At 38.1% G+C, this 19,468-nt stretch overlaps 1 protein-coding gene and 1 pseudogene across 4 annotated transcripts in view; one reads left to right on the top strand and one right to left on the bottom strand.

Moving 5' to 3' along the window:
- The window catches only part of LOC105489066 (ADAMTS like 1), a 950,014-nt gene that overhangs the window by 331,901 nt on the left and 598,645 nt on the right, over positions 1-19,468 (bottom strand). The window lies entirely within an intron of this gene.
- Positions 16,493-16,628, top strand: LOC112427922 (U2 spliceosomal RNA; annotated as a pseudogene).

Below are 19,468 nucleotides of genomic sequence, written 5' to 3'. Positions count from 1 at the left end.
TGGCGGGCGCCTGTAGTCCCAGCTACTCGGGAGGCTGAGGCAGGAGAATGGCGTGAACCCGGGAGGGGGAGCTTGCAGTGAGCCGAGATCGCACCACCGCACTCCAGCCTGGGCGACAGAGCAGACTCTGTCTCAAAAAAAAAAAAAAAAAGAAAATCCCACTGTTTCAGCCCCAAACCTCCTTAAGCTGATAAGCAACTTCAGCAAAGTCTCAGGATACAAAATCAATGTGCAAAAATCACAAGCATTCCTATATACCAACAACAGACAAGCAGAGAGCCAAATCATGAGTGAGCACTCATTCACAATTGCTACAAAGAGAATAAAATACTTAGGAATACAATTTACAAGGAATGTGAAGACCCTCTTCAAGGAGAACTACAAACCACTGCTCAACAAAATAAGAGAAGACACAAACAAATGGAAAAACATTCCATGCTAATGGATAGGAAGAATCAATAGCGTGTAAATGGCCATGGTGCCCAAAGTTATTTATAGATTCAATGCTGTTGCCATCAAGCTACCATTGACTTTCTTCACAGAATTTGAAAAAACGACTTCAAATTTCATATGGAACCAAAAAAGAGCCCATATAGCCCAGAAAATTCTAAGCCAAAAGAACAAAGCTGGAGGCATCACCTTACCTGACTTCAAACTATATTACAAGGCTACAGTAACCAAAACAGCATGGTACTGATACCAAAACAGATATATAGACCAATGGAACTGAACAGAGGCCTCAGAAATACCACCACAAATCTACAACCATCTGATCTTTGACAAACCTGACAAAAACAAGCAATGGTGAAAGGATTCCCTATTTAATAAATGGTGTTGGGAAAACTGGCTAGCCATATGCAGAAAACTGAAACTGGACCATTTCCTTACATCTTACACAAAAATTAACTCAAGGTGGAATAAGACTTAAACATAAGACCTAAAACCATAAAAACTCTAGAAGAAAACCTAGGCAATACCATTCAGGACATAAACATGGGCAAAAACTTCATGACTAAAACACCAAAACCAATGGCAACAAAAGCCAAATTGACAAATGGGATCTAATTAAACTAAACAGCTTCTGCACAGGAAAAGAAACTATCACCAGGGTGAACAGGCAACCTACAGAATAGGAGAAAAATTTTTGCAATCTATCCATCTGACAAAGGGCTAATATACAGAATCTACAAGGAACTTAAACAAATTTACAAGAAAAAAAAAAAACACGATCAAAAAGTGGGTGAAGGATATGAACAGACACTTCTCAAAAGAAGACATTTATGCGGCCAACAACCATGTGAAAAAAAGCTCATCATCATTGATCATTAGAGAAATGCAAATCAAAACCACAATGAGACACCATCTCATGCCAGTTAGAAAGGTGAACATTAAAAAGTCAGGAAACAGCAGATGCTACAGAGGATGTGGAGAAATAGGAACACTTTTACATTGTTGGTGGGAGTGTAAATTAGTTTAACCATTGTGGAAGGCAATGTGGCGATTCCTCAAGGATCTAGAACCAGAAATACCATTTGACCCAGCAATCCTATTACTGGGTATATACCCAAAGGATTATAAATCATTCCAGTATAAAGACACATGCACACATATGTTTATTGCAGCACTGTTCACAATAGCAAAGACTTTGAAACAACCCAAATGCCCATCAATGATAGACTGGATAAAGAAAATGTGACACATATACATCATGTAATACTATGCAACCATAAACAGGTTGAGTTCATGTCCTTTGCAGGGACATGGATAAAGTTGGAAACCATCACTCTTAGCAAACTAACACAGGAACAGAAAACCAAACACTGCATGTTCTTACTCATAAGTGGGAGTTGAACAATGAGAACACGTGGACACAGGGAAAGGAACATCACATACTGGGGCCTGTTGCGGGGTAGGGAGCTAGGGGAGGGATAGCATTAGGAGAAATAACTAATGTAGATGATGGGTTGATGGGTGCAGCAAACCACCATGGCACGTATATACCAACATAACAAACCTGCACATTCTCCACATGTATCCCAGTACTTAAAGTATAATTTTTTTCAAAAAGCAACTTTCCCTCAGCAGTGAGTTCAAATAAGACACTGTTCATATGATTACTACTTCATCGTGCTTTTATGCACATTCCTCTGTGCTTTTTAATTATATATAATTACCAGGCAACAGGGAATAAAATCTGTTTAATCTACAATGAAACATGCTAAATAGAAAAAAAAAAAACAGATGAGAAAGGGTGAGATTGATAGATTGCAAATATGGAGATTGCAGTTGCTTCATGGAACATGTGGTTCTTATGCCGGTCATTTACCAGACCAAGGGAAAAAGGCACTTTCTAGAGCAATTAAAAGATAAATGCCATGTTGGGCAACTTGCAGAAGACTCTAGCATTTCTCTTCACCTTCTCTCCTTCCCAGTCTCTAACAAACCATCTGATATTGTCTGCAGGCTTAACGTCTTTTTGGCTGTCAGTGAATCCTGACAACACTGTGTATTTCCTGGCAATATATCTAATCAATGCTCCTTTACTGGCGGCATGCAACATAGCACCATGAATGACTTGAAATACCTCTTTTAGTAACATTTTTGTAGCATACAACTTAAGGTTAACCTGGGTCAGTTCCTGCAAAGCCAAGGTCAAGCTCTCATTTTAATCACTATTGAATCAGTTCATTGAAGAATGATTCTAGAACTGGAGGTGGTTCTCACCTGAGAGAAAGTTCCAGGTCTATGGGTGAAAGAGAAAGACATCTATTCTCTAATCACTGGAATGGAAAACAGTGTCCTCTCACCCAGATTCCTCCCTGGGTGGTAAACTCCAACCTGACCACTAATACAAATCCTCTTGGCAAGAGACAGGGTGTTCTCTTATGTCTCCTTGTCCAAAGAGAGAAAGCAAGGAGTTCTCAGACTGTTTCATGATACCACTGAAGACTATCTGTGCCTTTCCTTACAGCCTTTGGAAAGAGGGGAAAGAAGTAGGGTTCATATGGACAAAACCATGGAAAGAGTTTAATGACCCTGTCACTTCCTTCCTTAATCTCTTTCTAACTTCTAGATCAGAATTCTTCCTACAGATATCCAAGTTCATGGTTAATGCCATATAAATTGACCCCGTGAAAAAGTATTTTAGGTCTCAAAAAGCTTCATCACAGATTTGTTGACAATTCTTTCCAAACTGAAGGTTAAAAACCATGCCTTGCTGCCTCTAGAACCACTTTAAATATAATTTCTTTAAATATAATTTTAATTAAAGTGACTTATATGAGTGGCTTAACATATGAGTCTAATCAAACAATATCATGTGCCAAATTTACTGGGTTAGTACTGGGTTATAAGTTTAATGGATGACAACATTCAACTTTGTTCAAATGTGCTCATACTTCTTAGTTTGTTGATCTTGGAGCATGGACATATTTTAAGAAACTTAAAAAATAGAGAAACGTATTTGCTGACCTCTAAAACCCAGTGCTTTTAGATTGTCCTTTGGGGCTTACAGCACAGCCTCTTAGCACCAGCCCCATCCTGAATAGTACTAGGCTCCAAAGTTAATTTTCCTTTCTTCTTCCTATGAAAATTACATTTCCTTCAGTGGACTGCACTTAGATAAAGGTAAAGAGGGGGAAAAACTGATTCAAGTTATCTAGAGTAAGATTTGCATGATTAATAATGCTTTCCACTTAATCACTCTCAATAACTGTTGGCCACATATGTTCAAAAACATAGAGACATTTACCAAGCACTCAGCTATAGTAAAAAGTCAATTATTGTTCCTGCCTTCATGTACTTCCAATTTAAAGGGGAAAGATAGATGCTAAGACCATAAGTCAAGCTTTTATTATAATGATAGAATTACAGACAGAGGGGCAGATGATTACTTTTGAACAAAGCCAACTTCCTTTCCTATTCTGTCTTTCTTTAAGACTGATTCTGTGCAAGGCAGTAAAGGAAAAAGAATGTCAAATCTGTTTCTTGCCCTGCAAGTCATCAGTGTTCTTTACCGATCCTGAGAGCTGAGCTGTCTCTGTTTTCTCCTTTCTACATGGTGTGGCAATGCAACAAATACCTCACAAAGTTTCTGTGAGGAGCTGACCCAGCTTTGCCTGTTTTCTAGCTTCTTTTCTTCCTATTTGTCACCATCCAGCCCACACTTGATGCTGGCATATTTGATATTCTCTCTCTGTTTCACTCCTCTGGCTGACATGATTCAACATGGTTACCTCTTATTCCCCTGGTTAACTCCTTCAAAGCTCAAGTGTCACTTCCTGGTCTCTTTCTCTGACAACTCCCTATTCTCAGCCTGTGTGAGGCAACTCCTTCTGGGATGCCACAGCACCCTGTGCATGCATTCATCTTTGGACTTAACACATTGTTGTTTTTTCAATCTGTGTCCTCCAAAACAGTGAAAACCCAAGGGCCTCGTCCACGCCTGATACAAAATGAATGCTAAATAATATTCATCAAGGAATGAATTAAGGACCTTCTAGTTGCAACAGGATGTAGGGCTAGAAACTCTGAGAAAGCTTGTTACTACAAGTGACTAAAAATAATAGCTTTAAGTATAAATAAAAATTAAAAAAATTGTTAATACGCAGCTGGGCTGGCAAGGAAGTTTCCTCAGAGACAAAAACAATAAAAAGGCACAAATCCAGAGAGGAAGTTGATGGAAGTCGATTCTGAAAGGATCTGTCGGTTTCTGATGGTTTTGAACTTTCCATTCTAACAGTCTATATAAGCAGGGAACAGGGGTTAAAGTCTATGAACTGCAAGTTGCGGAAGAAGATGAAGATCTGTTCATAATGCCACGACTCCAAGGCAAAACCCTCAGAGAAGGAATAAACTACGAAAAGAAAATCACACTCAGCTCCTAGAAAACACCAAACTAAGGAGACAATAAAAAGACGGGTAGTTGTCAGGGGTTACGGGGAGGTGAGGATGAATAGGTGGAGCACAGAAGATTTTTAAGGTAGTGAAACTATGCTGTATGATGCCACAGAGATGGATATATGTTCATCACATATTTGTGAATACCCATAGAATGTACAACCCAAGAGTAAACCTTAATGTAAACTATGGATTTAGCTGATGATGTGTCAATGTAGCTCATTAATTCTAACAAATGTACAACTCTGGGACAGGACATTGATAGTGGGGGAGACTGTACGTGTGGTAGGCAGACACATGTGGAACCTTCTCTATTTTCTGCTGAATTTTGCTGTGAACCTACAATTTCTCTAAAAAATTAAAATAAAATGAGATAATAAAAGCAAACAAGCAAAATAAAAAAAACTTCACTCAGATCCGCATAAAGAAATAATAAGGAAAACTTGCTTATCTCAGGTTGGCTATGGGTAAAGGTTGGGGTTAGAAGTTTCCTTTAGAGTTTCTAACAATAGGACTCATGAGAGTTTGGGACACAATTCACTTAGTGCAGACAGTTGGGAATGTAAAGTGGTCTTGGATTAGCATTGGGTCACGCCATGCCAACTTCCTCCTCCTCAAGAGTAAAATGTAAATTCTTCCATGAAGTACACATCGTAAACCCGATTACAAGAAACTCCCTCTTAAATTCCAACAATCGTGAAAGCATATAAGAATATCATAAAACATGAGGAAACAAGGCAACATGAAAAGCAGACAGCAGAAGCAAGACAATCAGACCTACAGAAAATTCTGATAGTGAAATTATCAGACACAGGATACAAAATGAAAAATTTAACATGCTTATGGACATTTTTAAGAAGAATTTTGAAAGAGTAACCAAAGAACAGGTGTCATAATGTAGACTAAAAAAAAAAAAACAAAACCAGAACTCATATAAATGCATATAAATATTTTAATAAATTTTTAGGTCAAATAAAAAGCATATTAGATACAGCTGGGAAGAGATATTGTTAAATTAGAGAAAGTGTTGAAGAAATTATATAAAATACAATACAGAGAGACAAAGATATAAAAATATTAATAACAGACTAAGAATTGTCAATTACATAGAGAATAATTTTATGAGAATTTTCCAGAAATAATTAAAAATACAAATCCTCAGATTTAGAAGTCTAATGAGAATAAAATAATGATTCATTTCTACAAAGATCATAGCTAACTACTGAACACCAACAATAAATAAAAGAAGTCAGGGAGAAAAGATAAAGGAAGAACAAATTAGAATGACAGCTGGCTTCTCAATGGCAACAATGGTAGTTAGAAGTCAGTGGACAATTCTCCTTGAAATGTTGAGACAAGATAACTGTCAAATTCGAGTTAAGTTCACTGCAAAACTAACTTTTAAGAGAGAGCATCAAATACAAATATTTTAGACAAACAAAATACAGAAAACCAAAACCACTCACTTCCAATGACCCCTCACTAACAGAATGTCTAAAGGATATACTCTGGATAAAAGGAAAGTAATCCTTGAAGATCTATGATCTGAGAAAAAATCGGATCGAATAAAGTAGAATGTTTTCAAGTATATCTAAATAAACTTTGATTATATCAAGTGTCTAATCTGTGAGTTAAGAAAAATAGAGCTAAAACACTTGACAAAAATAGCACATAAATCTGAGGGGGGTAATCAGAGTTAAAGTGTTTGAAGAGACATGAATTATTTGATAGGCGGGGAGAGATACTATTTAACTTTAGGTATGCATATTAAAAGTTAGGGTAATTACTAAAAAAATAGAAATGGATATATAACTTTTAAACCAGTAGAGGGAAGAGGGAAGGGTATAATAAGAAAAAAAAAAAAAAAGATTTTGATTCTGCAGGCCAAAGATGAAACTTGATATTCATTTCTCATAGGAAGCAGGCTGATATTGATGCTGCTGGACCCCAAACTCCCGAGTAGCTGGGACTACAGGAGCCTACCGCCACGCCCGGCTAATTTTTGGTATTTTTTAGTACAGACGGGGTTTCACCGTGTTAACCAGGATGGTCTCGATCTCCTGACCTCATGATCTGCCCGCCTTCGCCTCCCAAAGTGCTGGGATTACAGGCATGGGCCACTGCACCCGGCCCAAACTACTTTTTGAGAAGCAAGATTCTAGGGCACATAGACTTGTTGGTCACTACAGCAAGAAAGACAGAACTTGGGGACTGTCACAGTGTCCCTTGATTGCTTCCTCCAGAAAGTAACATAGCTAATTTAAACCCACATTTCAGTGACCAAAGCAACGTATGTGGTCATGTCTAACTTCAAAGTGTTGGGGAAGTTCAGTAGTCCCAGATACTCATTAGGACAAGAACACTGGAAATATTATTGAAGAGACGCCATGTAACATGCATACATACATACATATACCCACTCACATATCCCTTTGGGGATCATGATTGTTTTCCTTTTTGCCCAACTTTCCTATATTTTTCTTCCTCAAATATAGCCTGTAGTAATTATGTTAGTGAAAGTCCATGTGTAGTAAATGCTCATCTTTGTAGATCAGGACATGTTTGTATTTTGCTTACACTCTTCATTGATAGTTGAGAGCACAAAATTCTACACTGACAGTTATATTCCATTCATATTTTGGAGATACTAACTCATCTTTTAGACTCCATTATGACTGAGAAGTTTCAGGCTTTAGTCTAAGTTTCATTCTTTTGTAGGTACTCTGTCTTTTCTCTGGTAGCTTTTACTATTCCCCCTTATCCTAAAGTTGGAATCTCCTTCTGATGCTGGATTGTGATATGTCTGGTTATGTATTTTTATTTTTCCTGTTCAGCACTCTCATTGCAATTTTAGTCTGATAACTTTTTTTTTCCTTTCTGGAATATTCTAAATGGAATTTCGCACCTTCTCCTTGAACACTCCTATTTGATGTATATTGGAGACTTTTATTCACTCTCTGTATCTCTTAAGGGCTCTTTTGTATTATATATTTTGGAATTTTGGGCTGTATTTTGGGTAAAGTTTCTAACTCCTATCTTCAAATTTTCACTGATTCTGTGTCTTGTTTGGAATTTATCCCATCTGTGGATAAATTTTTATTTCAATTACTAGATTTTTGAATTGCAAATTTCTAATAATTTATTTTCTTCATCCACCTATTTAATACTTTATTTCTGTCTTTACTCCCTAATTTATTCTTTATTTTTAAGAGTTGTTATTTCTCAATATGTTTTGTTTTCAACATAAAGTCAGTACTCATTATTTGTGTCACTTTCGTTCTAGAAAATCACCATAAATGCTGAATTAGCAAATAATGAACCATTGCACTTAGGGAGAAATACAGTTCCTTCATGTCTCTGGTCACAACATTTTAACCAACTGATCTGTAGATAGCCTTATTTAATGTATGTTTCTTTTTAAACACTCCTTATAGAGATTGTTGATTCATTAACATGAAACTCACATCCAACAGCCCTGTAATTCAGGCCTGAAGGAAGCTTATCTAACACACATTTTCTCCATAAGGCGCATCACAGCTTTCTTGAGCTTACAAACACTAGACAGCGCTTCAGCATATGCTTGGGGGCCATTTTAAACAATGAAATCACCAAAAAAGCGCAAAAATAAACGTGAAAAACTTGACACTAAATAGACTGCCAAAAGGACACTTGTTTACAGTATGAGAGCTCAAACAGGAAGGCAGAGTGTCCCTTGTTCAACCACAGATGAAAACATGCTCATTCAGTGACTCAAAGATTTCGCTTTTCTTCACATGCCCATGAATGACCACAAAAGCACCGTAAGTATTGATTTAGGGGGTTACAAGTAAATGTTAGTGAGTAGACAAATTCACAATGGCAAGGATCCATGAATAAAGAGGACTGACTTTATTAATTTTAAAGTTATTTGTCAAACTGTTTTGCAGAATTCTATCTGGTGTGAAGGTTAATTTTGCTGTCTTTCTTGGTATTATATACATATTTTTCCTATGATTTGGAATTTTTATTTGCAGGCTCATTTTTAGTGAAAAGCTGTTTGTTTTCCTTTTGTTCTCTCTGTCCTTGCCTGTTCCAATGGTTTTATGATTATCTCCATATGGTTCACATGGCCCCTGGTCCAGAATCAGATACTGTACTAAAATTTTGGGTTTTAATCCATAATGAAGAAATTGCAAGTCTAGACTCAGAGGAAAAGTACGGCTTGGTAGAGTTTCAGTTCATGATATGGTATCTATGTCCATCAACCAGCCTCTCTTAGACCCACAATTTCAGATAAAGCTGTCATCCTAGGTAACTGGCAACTCTCTCTCTCTCTCTCTCTCTCTTTTTTTTTTTTTGATATGCAGCCTCTCTTCACAACAGAGAGCCTCCTTGAAACTCCTGACATCAAGTTTTCTACCTGGCTTAGGTCCCGCTTCTTCTGTGAAGGAAATCCAACCCTGGTATCCTACCGGAGTCAAGCTACTGCCAATCTTTGCTTTATTCCAGTCTTGGAGCCAAAAAGCCTATGAAATCAGCGCCATTCACCCTCTTGCATTTATGTTCCATTTTTGGTCCTTGGACTTTTTCTGTTGCTTTTGAACCTGGCTATGCCACTGGTTTTATCATTTTATATTTAATCTGTGATTGTTGCTTGCTTGGAAAGGGGAGGATTAATAGATTGCATAGAAGTCCTCTGAGCTCTTCTGTTATAGTTTTGTAACTTCTTCTGCATCAAATCCTATCTATATTTTTATCTTTATTCTCGTCCTTCCTCCGATTTTAAAACATTTGAGAGTACAAAATCTTACATAGATTTTCTAATTTACATAGATTTTCCTAGAGCCATGCTTTGCACATAGTCAAAAACCATCTGTTATACTAAATTAAATGGTAATAAGAAAGTACACATCATTTTGCGTAAGAAACATCTTCTTGGCAATTAGAAGTGTACAAAATAGACATTTGTTGGAGAATTTCTTACCTAGAAATAGCCATGCAAAATTTAGAAGACCTCATGGGATATCATAAAGCAGGTGTTTTCAAACTTTATTTTTGTTGTTGCATAATTATTTTTCTTCCAAAGAAATCCACATAGGATGCTGATATATACAGCAGTTAAAAGCAGAGTTGTTTTGAATGAAACAGGGGTGGTGTGCCTAGAAATCTGGCTGCTTGTCTTCATTGCCCAGTCATGTAGTCAAATATAAAAAGTAGCTTGAAAATAGTTTTTTCAAAATAATGTTCTATAAGAATTGAGAGTTTTGCCTAAATTACTTCCAATATCTATAACAATTCAAAGTAAATAAATCCTAGTCATATTTTAATGGGAGAAAAAATAGAAAGTTATAAATTACACAATGTAAAACAGTGATATATTTCTTTTAAACATTTCTATTTGGGGAAGAAAGGAGTTTTTTGGTAACGAATATGCTGCTTAGGAAAGGGATGTTGGTACGTTGTTGGATACGCGTGTTAAAGAGCTATAAAGTATATTTGCTCAGTGAAGATTCAAAAGAAAAGGAACCTAATAATGCTTTTTAGTGAGAGGATCACTTCAGTCCAGGAGTTTGAGGTTATATTGAGCTATGACTGTACCCGTGCAACCCAGCCTGGGAGACAGAGCGAGACCCTGTCTCTAAAAAATAACAATAATGAAAATAATAATGCCTCTTTAGCCTTCCCACTGTGATGACCATATTGCACTCAAAACTCTTAACTGAGTTGAAACCCAAACTAAACACTCTCCAACAGCCATACGTAGTTACTGCTCATAGCAAGATTATAAAGAAAAATATAGCCAAAACTCAAAGATAACCTCTTTAAGTTTCACAATTTCCTCTTAAAAGGAAGGGAATGTTTAAAATGCAAAAGAAAACGTAGGAAGGACAAGATTTCTAGAATGATAGTACAAACACTTGTTAACTAATTCAATAACGGTCCTTGCTTATAGTACCCAGCACAAAGTGATGTCTTGGAGGGAAAAACCTGCAAGTTCATGCTGCTTGAGTTTCAGCACATCTTGGTGTTAATCAGAAGATTTGATGCTGCTTGTCATTTCTAGGCTCATATAAACCAGGCTGAGCACAGGCAAGTATTTGCATGTTAGCAGCCTAGGCATGGCAGCTTATTTGGTTTCATTCCGTAGGGCCTTGCCAAGGGATGAACTGCAGTAGTAATTTCTTTCTAAATCATTCTCAAATCCCTGCTTCAAGCTTCTATCTGGTTCACTAGAGGCCAGCATTCTTTTTACGAAATTCAGAAACTAGGACTTGAGAAAGTAAATTCTGAGGAGTATTGACTTAATAAATTTATATCCTCTTGACAGGCAGCTTCGTTCAAAGGAGAAGGAATTAGAGGTGTCTGCAGCAAGGATTCCTGGATTTACTTTTTCTGCTGTATTTAATTCGCACACTTAAAATTCTCAGCAGTTCATATACTTCTAGCTTTGAAGAATTATAATTGCTATAGTAGACTTGTTTGAATATCTCTTTTCTTTAAAAAAAAAAGCATATGTTGTAAAAATGCTTGAGGCTTAAACTTCTTGTATCTCAGTTTTGCTGTTCACTAAATGAGAATTAGTCCAGATCATCCATATACCTCCTGGTGTTATGGTGAAATGAGCATGTGCTTCGGCATTTACAAACCTGACAGGACCACTCCTTAGCTGTGTAGCCTAAATAAGGCATTTCATGTCTTTAAATGTTCTAATTTCCTTATCTGTACAATGAAAGTAATGCCCATTTTTCAAGGCAGTTGTGAGAATTGAATGAGTTTGGGGCAAAAGGTCATAAGGTACCACGCCTGGCACAGGGCAGACAACCCAAATATACTAATTCTTCTCTAATTCTAGTATTCTATGAGTCTATAACTTGGCCAGGATCTCTTTGAGGTATGTAATCAGTCTTGATCTGTCATTTTCAATAAGGGGGATTGTGGCAGACAGAGACGAAAGCTGTCTGCCTAAGCTCATGCAGCTAGCCGGGACAGGGGACTCACATCAGCTTTTCTCAATCTAATAATTTTCAGCCCTGTGGAAAATGATGGTCTCATTCTTAATTCTCTTCATCAGTTGAAAGTTGAGCTGTTGAATGATTTTTCTTTTCTTTAAACATACATTTAGTCATTACTATATCATTAATAATAGGAGTTAGCGCTAGCTGAGAGGGTCTCAATATAACAACTGATCATGGCAATATTGAAGGAAATTCTGGGTTGGCCAAGTAGGCATTCCTATTCATACTAAGAGTCAAGGAAAGTAGATGCTTGGCATTAGCCATCAATCCACAAGACAATAATATAGCTGATTGCTTGTCAGTCAGCATCACGCAAATGAGCTGGAAGATGTGACTCTTCAGACCAGGAATGCCAGCTCATATAACTCAAAGTCATTTACAACTATTGCTAACCCCCACTCTGGCAGTCTCCATGGATGATGCTGGCTGAAAAAAAAAACTATGATCAATTTAGGGGACAATGTCTCCTATGGCCCTTTAAGTATACCAGAAAGATGCCATCAAGCAGAAATCGGTTTTACTAATATATTCCTTTTTATATGTTCCCTCACAATTTGGAGTTTTTAAAATATCACCTTGAGTTATGAACAAGAGTGAAATTGTCCTTAGCCAAGGAATTTAACTTTTTTGGAAGGAAATGTTTAATGCTGATGTGATACTGTGGGCTGTGGTTTCACTGGGCCCTGTCTCTTGTGAGAGTGTCACTCACTTAGCTTTTACCGAGGTAACGTGGAAGAAAGAGCTAAAATTTATTGAGTATTTCCCATGTATTTCCATTATTGCACTGATTCCTATAAAGGAATACTGTAACTGAGCATTACTATTATTTCCACTTTAAGACTGAGGAAACTGAGTCTACGAGAAGCTGAAGAGCTTCCCCAAACCACAAAGTTAGTAAGTAACAGAGCCCCCAAGCCTGTGTTTGTTCCTCTAACTAGTGTTCACACCAGAACCCTCCCCAGAGAGTCAGAGTTGAAGCAGAGGATAAGAAATTGAGAACACATTAAGGAGAAGGGAAAGGAGAGAGAATAAGGAGGAGTAAAATAAAGACATGTCAGAAAAAGCATTAAAAAAGAAATGTGTGCCGCAGTCAGAAGAAGGCCGAGGGGAGAGGAAAAGCAGAAGGCCTAACCTACTGGGGCTGGGGGGCACCCAGTGAACTTGGCCAGCTGCCTGGCAGCAAGCACTGCAGGGAGATCTACAGCCACCAGATCCACCAAATGAAGGAATCTGTGAATCATTAAAAAAATGTTTATTTCTTTATGCCACAAATGATAAAACAGTTAGTCATAAAATATGAGGGTTTTTTTTTTTTTCCCAGAATAATTGCTGCAAATATTTTCAACCATTACTCTAAATGCTCAGTGTTTAACTAGGGAAAAAGAAATGATGTGTTTTGAACCAAAGTCAACCTCCAGTTGTCCACATGGCATGCTGTGCAATTGCATTTAGAGATTAATTTATTTGCAAGATACTGAAAGCTCATTTAGCCTTGATGTTATCACAGGTTGGATAGGGACTCTGCCCTCAGAGAAACGATCAAAGTCACTCATCATTTCTCTTTTCAGAAACATTGTTTCCCTTTGTTATTTAATTTTAGCATTAAAAAAAAAAAGCTGTGGGTCAAATCAGAGAAATTAGGATTTTTTGCAGATGTGTTGCCTAAAGAACATCCTTTTGTTCTAGCAACAGCAGTTCTTCTCAACTCCAAAAAGGAGAAACACACAAACCACAACGTCCTGTAATGAGTTTAGTCACCATCCTACATTCATCCTGGCTTTACAGTAAGTTAGACTTCTTTTGGTGGATACTGATTTGTCCCCTGGGATATAATTCTGAGAATATACAGCAATTCCAATCAAGTATTGGGCCAAAGAACAGCCAAGCCATGATAGTTGCCAGAGACCTGACTGTCCAGTCTAATAACTGGGCATTGTATAGAAAGTCTGTTTTTCTAGAGTTCGTCCAAAAGAAGGGCCATTATAAGCCTGCAGTTCTGCCAGAAATGAGGTCTAACATTCTCTTTCCAGAATACCTGGAACTTGTCATTTGGCAAAACAATCAGGAGAAATTACCTATGATGCCATAGAATAAGGCTGATCTTTGGAATTTCAAAGTGATCTAATTTTCACTTTTTAAAAAAGAATGTAGTCTTTCAGAAAGAGTGCTTTGTCAGAAGAGAGGAGGAAGTTCAAGAAAGGTAGTATACTAGTTGACTAGGGTTGCCATAAGAAAATACCACAGACTGGGTGAGCTAAACAACTGAAATTTATTTTTAGACAATTCTGGAGTCTAAAAGGTCAACATCAGGGGTCTGCACGGTTGGTTTCTACTGAGGGCTCTCTCCTTGGCTTGTGGAAGGCAGCCTTCTTCTGAGTCTTCACATGTCTTCTCTCTGTGTGTCTGCATCCTAATATCTTCTTTAAAGACCACCAGTCATATTGATTTAGGGTCTACCTTAATGACCTTATTTACACATTTAAAGACCACAACTCCAAATACAGTCATATTTTGAGGTATGGGGGTTTAGGATGCCAACACGTAATGGGGTGAGGACATAATTCAAACCACAACAGGTAATAAGGAAGAGTAGAGCCAACACAACTGAGTCAGGTACCAGGCTGAGTGCATTTTAGACATTTTCTCACTTAATCCTCAGCAGAACTCTGGGAGGTGGTATTTTTTTCTTTGTTTCAAAAACAAATAAAAATTCAATTATATATAAAATATTTTTGCTCAACCTCATCTTCTTTTGTTTTGTATTTTCTTTAAAATTATACTACAAATACAGGAATATGTGTTGATTATAAAAAATTAAAACACTATGAAAGCATATAGAATAAAAAATGAAAGTCCCCCTAACTCATTCAGTCCCTCCCTGCTCTGTATTAGGTGATCAGTTGGATGTGTGTCCTTCAATGCCTTGGGATGGTGCCACACAACCAGACACATTTCAGTCTGGGGATTTTTAAAAACTGAGATCATATTATAGGTTATTACTCCACAATTTGCTTTTTTAAGCTCTTAACAAGATAGTTTGGGAGAACTCACAGGTTTGTACAAATAGATCCACCTTAATCTTTTTAATGACTGTATAGCATTCCATGCTATGAACATATCTTATTGAACCAGCCATCCTCCATTTGCTTCCAATTTTAAAATTACCAATAACATTGTGTTAACATTCTCTGTACATATATTAGAAGGATATTTTCATAGGTAAGAAAACTGAGATTGAGAGAGGTTAACAAATTTGTTTGAGAGCACATAACTAGTAAGTGGCAGCTCAGGACTCAGGAGGGTCCATGTTCTTTCTGCTATGTGACACTGCTTTAAGTCTTCATTATCCATGGGATTGAAAAGTGAAAAATATATCCTTTAAATTACTCTCCACACTCCTCCCACCCAAACACCTTTTTTTTTTTTTTTTTTTTTTTTTGAGATAGAGTTTTGCTCTTGTTGCCCAGTCTGGAGTGCAATGACAAGATCTCGGCTCACTGCGACCTCTACCTCCTGATTTCAAGTGATTCTCCTGCTTCAGCCTCCTGAGTAGCTGGGATTGCAGGTGCCCACCACAACGCCTAGATAATTTTTATAGTTTTAGTAGAGACAGTATTTCACCATCTTGACCAGGCTGGTCTTGAACTCCTGACCTCAGGTGATCCACCAGCCTCGGCCTCCCAAAGTGCCGGGATTACAGGCATGAGCCACTGCGCCTGGCCACTCATACATCGTAATAGCCTTTTAGAGATTGTCCAAATGCGGAATGCATGTAGACTCTGAAAGACAGGAGAACCTGCTCCCAATTTTGTTATATCAGCATACAAATCAAGCCTTCATCAAGTGACTTGGAAAAGACACGTCCTATCTGACTTTAACATGAGAGCAATGTTTATCTCAGGGGAGGTTACATAGTATGAGGGAAATTTCTGTTTCTCAGCTGGATAGGTCAGGGAAGATTGAAGCATGGATGGGTCTGGGGAGAAGTGCGTTTCTTTGGTCCACTACTGGAAAGAGTGCGTCTGCGGCAGGGTGAAGCAGCAGCCAGGTCCTTGGAGGCCCTCTCTAGTAGGTGGGGGATTTGGCACATTTATTAGGAAGAATCCAACATTCTAGCAATTAGAATTTCTTTCTCATTTAAGAGTCTTCCTACTTGAGGTTAAGAAATCCCTCTCCTGCCTTGGATATATTACACCTGAGATTGGCAGACCGGGCCTGGGAGAAGAGAAATGCACAGAAGGGGTAGATAGAGCCCTCGAGTTTTCTTTCAGCCTTCTGCTCTTCCAAAGCTCATCACCCTGAGTGAGGGGCTAAGAATGTCCCTTATGAAATAACATCTGGGGCTAAGTTCAGACTCTTCAGCACAGATAAATATCCCACTTCTTTCCCCACAATATACTTTGTACTGCACCTGATAAAATGACCCACAGGCCCCCAGATAAGCTGGGCTCCTTCATGCCTCACCTTCCACACATACTAAGGACGTTTAAATGTCACCTCAGGGAGAATTTCCTGACCACCTCATGTAGAGCAACCTTCCACCCCTGTGTCACTCTCTATCCCATTACTCTGCTTTCTTTCTTTCATAATCATTCACTATTGCTTCTCGGCCTTTTGGCTAAGATCAAGTGTAGCATAATCTTCACTATATGTAACTGTCATCTTTTAAAACTTTATTTATCATCTGCCTTCTTGCACTATAATATAAGCTTCATAAGAACAGGGGCATTATCTTTCTCCGTTAATATTACACCCCAGCGCCTAGAAAAAGTACCTGAGACCTAGTAAATCCCAGTGGATATTGTTGACTCTACTTCCATTTTTCAGAAAACTAACTCTGTCTCTCTCTCTTTCTCTCTCTCATGGCAGCCTGAAAAAAATCCCTCCCATCTTTTAAAGCTCAGCTCAACTGTCACCTTATTTAGAATGTCATGCATTTTTTCATTCATCCTACGTGTTGAATGACTACAGTGAGTTGGATCAGAGGCTCTTAATTTGTTTACAGCACCATTAATGTCTGGGCAATTTTTTTGTGGTATTCCTAGGCCAACAGGAATACCAAACAATCCCATTTATTAAGCAGTTAGGTCCAAGCAACTTAATATATATTTGTGTCCTAATGACTTAATAGCCATTTGAAAAAAACAATGCATATAACTTGAGAGAAAGGTACTATTTTACTTCATTCATAAATAACGTTTATTTACTAATGGGATGTGTGTGCCTGTACTACTTCCCAAAGCCTGGAATCAGATTGGACAGTCCTCATTCTTGTTTCCTATTCCATGTTGTTTTTCTCACAGTGCTTGCTTTTTATCAAAGCAAACCCAACTTTACGAAGATAAGATGTCATAAAAAGGAATACAGCATGATCAAATAGTTCAAAGAATGTTCAACATATGTTAAGTCTTGATATGTTTCCCATAAATATTTAAAATGTCCTAAGGCAGTTCTGTGAGTTTTCTGCATTTCCCAGTTCATAGTGCAAGAGGCATGGTGTCAGACACCGAATGCCAGATGCTGAGTATACAGGGGTGAAAGACACATGGTCCTTCCATGACTTAGCACTTTGTTCTTACCTCCATACTGATAGTGTGCGTCATACTTCATTTAGTTTTGTGTTTGTGTATTTGTCTTTTCTAGTAGCCTCTGACATTCCCCAAGGACAGCCTGCCTACCTCTTTATTGATGGTGGCAACTCCTAATATCCCTAGTGCAGAACAGGAGTTGGGTATTCAATAAATGCTGTTTTAAAACTGATTGATCAAGAGAATGAATAAGTGAATACGCAAACAAATAAATGGCCCTGGCAAGTAGCATCATGCCTTATTTTCAACTGCTAGAATAATAAGGACTAGATTATGGCAAAGTTTAGTAGCCTACTTCCCATCTTAGAGTGCCTCTTGGCTGGAAAGAGTCCAGCGTGCAGGCTCACTGATCAGCTCCTGCAGTTGTTATTATTTTCTAGAGCATCTGTCTAGATTTCAGGGGTAGTTTTCTGGTCTGAATGTTGTTTCAACAGTTTCTTTCAAATTCTGCCCAAGGAAGACCTGTAGCAGAGTTATTGTTTCTTCCATAGGTTCCATTTGATCCTTGACATAAAGCAGCAAATGTTTCCTGACTTTGTGATATACAAAGGCCTTATGAGAAAAATGGACATAAAGACCAAATGGGAATTTACCTTATGACCACCATTAAGAACCACATGAACAACTCTGTGAATCCCATGAATTTTCACAACCTCAGTGAGAATTACTAGTCAAGATGAACGGTCAATTGTACAGCAAGAATGAGAACTTTGCTTCCACTCTCCACATTGACTCTCTTTGCTCTGACTCTACTTTATCCCTGGCTATGAATCTTTTCACTATAATCATGCCAATTACTAAACTAGCATAGACATCTTCATTAATCTGCATTCAGATCCAAATCCAGTATAGTCCAGATATGATACTCCCTAAGAATTACAGAATTTCAGAGGTGGACGGGACCTTTGAGGTCATCCGTTTCAAATCTCTCACTGTTTGAGTGTAGAAACTGAGGCTCAAAGAAATTATAAACTTGCCATGATTATTCTGTTCTCTCTGCCTCCTGTTCCACACAACAATGCTGGAGATCACAAGAGTGAATCATGTCAAATTGAGGATGAGGCACCATAACTTAGGAAAAGCCCTTCTATCTCTAGAACATACCCAAATGCTCCCACCAGAGCCATTCTAGTCCACGCAACCATTAGCACCCACCTGAACTACTGCAGTGATCGCCCTCTTAGAATTTCTGCTCCTTCCCCCTGCTTTGCATCCATTCTCCAGGCTGAGCCTGCAGCCAAACCTATCTTTTTCATTGTAAGTCCAGTTCTACTCTCCCCTGCTTAAAACTATCCAGGAGCTTCTTCCTCTTCTTTTTCTTTTTCTTGTTCTTGTTTTTTTTTGTTTGTTTGTCTTTGTTTTTGTTTGTTTGTTTGTTTTAAATAGAGATAGGGTCTTGCTCTATCTTCCAGGCTTAAGTGCAGTGATGTAAACAAGGCTCACTGCAACTTCAAACTCCTGGGCTCAAGCAATCCTCCCGTCTCAGCCTCCCCAGTAGCTGGGACAACAGGTGCACACCACCAGGCTAATATTTTGTTTTTGTTTTGTAGAAACAAGGTCTTGCTATTTTTCTCAGGCTAGTCTCAAACTCCTGACTTCAAGTGACCCTTCTGCCTTGTCCCTCAACCCCAAAACACTGGGATTACAGGTGTGAGCCATGGTGCCTGGCCATCCAGTAGCTAATTTTTGAACTTAAAATATAATGTAAGTACTTTACAGTGTCTTGCATGATCTAGCTCCCACCTACCTCTGGTTTTGATTTTTTCTTATCTTCCAGTACTCTTTCTCTTGCACACTAGACTTTAGGTATATTGGTTTTATGCTTTCCTTGACACACCAAGTTCTCTCGTACTTCACAGCCTTTGCACTAGCTGTTCTTTCTGGATTTCTGCTCGTCAAGTATTCATACAGCTGTTTCCTTCTTGTTATTCAAGTGTTACTCCTCAAGTGGATTTTCTGACCTTCCTCTCTGAACTAGCTACCAAT

This window comes from Macaca nemestrina, chromosome 14 (assembly GCF_043159975.1).
Source record: "Macaca nemestrina isolate mMacNem1 chromosome 14, mMacNem.hap1, whole genome shotgun sequence".
Taxonomy (NCBI): domain Eukaryota; kingdom Metazoa; phylum Chordata; class Mammalia; order Primates; family Cercopithecidae; genus Macaca; species Macaca nemestrina.
Note: the sequence above shows the minus strand (reverse complement) of the source record. Positions and strands in the feature narration are given on the sequence as shown.